A 2,071-nucleotide genomic window follows, 5' to 3' on the forward strand; every position below is an offset into this window, starting at 1 on the left:
CATCATAGTAACGACGTCAGATATTTATTGTTCAGTTCGGCGAAGAAGGCTGAATCGTACAAAGGAAGAAATAGTTTTGACAAGAACGATAACACATAAATAGGCTCTTAAACGAGCAGTAAATTATATACATATATAAATGATCGTTATATATGTATATAATTTACTGCTCGTTTAAGAGCCTATTTATGTGTTATCGTTCTTGTCAAAACTATTTCTTCCTTTGTACGATTCAGCCTTCTTCGCCGAACTGAACAATAAATATCTGACGTCGTTACTATGATGACAGGTGGAGGCGGTGAGCTGGCAGAATCGTCAGCACACCGGGCGAAATGCTTAGCGGTATTTTGCCCGTTGCTACGTTCTGACTTCAAATTCAACTGGGCATCGACTTTGCCTTCATCCTTTTGAGGTCGATTAAACAATTAGCAGTTACACGCTGGGGTCGATGTAATCGACTTAATCCCTTCCTCCAAATTCGAGGCCTTGTGCCTCCAGTAGAAAGGATATTGTCTTGACAGTTTTGAGACGGCATGCTGGCGGAATGGTTTACACGCCGGACATTTCGTCCGTCTTTACATCCGAGGTTGACTTTGCTTTGCACCCTTCGGGGTCGATAAAATAAGTACTGTTTGAACACTTGGATCAATATAATCGACTTATCCGTTCCCCTAAAATTTCCAGCCTTGTGCCAAAATTTAAAAACCGATATTATAATGATAACTGTAGGGCTGCGAGCTCGCATGATTATTAGCACGTTGGGTAAAATTCCTAGCGGCATTTTGTCCGTCTTTTCTTTCTGAATTCAAATTCTACGAGACCTATTTTGTCTTACATCCTTTCCGAGTCGATAATATAAACAGCAGTTGAGCACTAAACTCGCTTTAATCTACTTAGCCCCCACTCTCCAAATTCTAACCGATATTTAGACGATAGTTGTAAGGTAGCGGGGTGGCATAATTGTTAACAAGTTGAGCAAAATGCTTAGCGGCAATTCCTCCGACTTTACGTTCTAAGTTCAAATTCCAACACGTTCTACTTTGTCTTACATCCTTTCGATAAAATAAGTACCTTTGAGCATTGGGGTCCAGGTTACCAACTCACCTCCACCCTCAAACTTGCTGGCCTGCTACCCAAATTTGAAATCGATATTATGATACAGTTGGCCGAACTTTTTGACTGTTAGAAAGCCCAAATTCACGCATTGGGTGCTGTGAGTTATGTTTCTTAAATTACGTGTACACTAAACATATAGAAACAGAAACATACATATATACACAAGCACATACTGACAGATATTCATGGAACTCGTACTCTTCCTCACTGATATCGGTAATAAGACAAGTTATTTTTGTTTCTGTATAGAAAGAATATTCAGAGGAAACATATCTGTTGCAATGGTCATATGACGTCATAGCGAGCAACACTTGTGGCTATCAAATTAAACGAAAAATGGAGTTATCAGGCATGTGACAAATAAAACTATGTGCTACACAGACAAGATTGAAATATCAATATTTACTTAGTCAGACGTTTGTAAATATCTGGTAAAAAGGAACTGAAAAATGTTCATGTGCTTATATAAATGGAATGCATTAAATGGTATGTGAAGACGAAAGTAAAAATAGGAACAGTTGAGAATGGAAGTAAACCAAGAAAATAAAAAAAATAATGAACAAAAATGATAAAGTATGTGTGTTTATGTATGTGTATATATATTATGTATTCACACACAAATAAACACACACACACACACACACATAAATAAACACACACACACACATAAGCATGTCTAAATAAGGAAGTGAGCTGCACAGACGGCATTGGTACGTCATGAGATATAGTTTCAAATTTCATAACAGAAAAACAGATACGGATTTTAATGGGGCAGTTAGTTAAGAACACAAATATTCTGTTAACTTTTTACTTTAATTTAAGCGAAATTATTAAATTTTTCTCATAATCAAGGCGTATATAGGAGATCAATTTGTATGTTGAGAGTCAGGTCTTGTACGTAACGTATACAGTTAGCATACGCAGTCTCATATATATATATATATATATATATATA

This window comes from Octopus bimaculoides, chromosome 18, assembly GCF_001194135.2.
Source record: "Octopus bimaculoides isolate UCB-OBI-ISO-001 chromosome 18, ASM119413v2, whole genome shotgun sequence".
NCBI classification, from domain to species: Eukaryota; Metazoa; Mollusca; class Cephalopoda; order Octopoda; family Octopodidae; genus Octopus; species Octopus bimaculoides.